This window comes from Octopus bimaculoides, chromosome 2, assembly GCF_046866305.1.
Source record: "Octopus bimaculoides isolate indiv1 chromosome 2, ASM4686630v1, whole genome shotgun sequence".
Taxonomy (NCBI): Eukaryota; Metazoa; Mollusca; class Cephalopoda; order Octopoda; family Octopodidae; genus Octopus; species Octopus bimaculoides.
Window position 1 is genome coordinate 163632707 of NC_142929.1, and position 458 is coordinate 163633164.

Below are 458 nucleotides of genomic sequence, written 5' to 3' on the forward strand. Positions count from 1 at the left end.
ATGGAGCTGGCCTATCTGTTGTGGCATGGTTTCTATGGCTAGATGCCCTTCCTAATGCTAATTATATATATTAAATAAAAGTTGACATTAACTTCCATGTTTTTGCTTGCTTTCTATCATCAGACTGTTTAATGATGGCAAGCAAGATGAAACTTCGAAGTCACTGTTAATATTTTCCATGTAAAAATTAATAAATATGTACTCTACTAAAAAGTATTGAGTGATCCTTCAGCTTAATGTTAAATTATTTTTATATATAACTTCACATAAACACACCCACAGCCACACACACACACACACACACACACACACACACACAGAGTCAATTTGGAAGATGGATTTTGAATGACGATGATGATGATGTACATACATAGATACATCCATGCATACATATATACATATATATATACATAAATACTTATGCACACACATACACACACACATATACATACATGCAT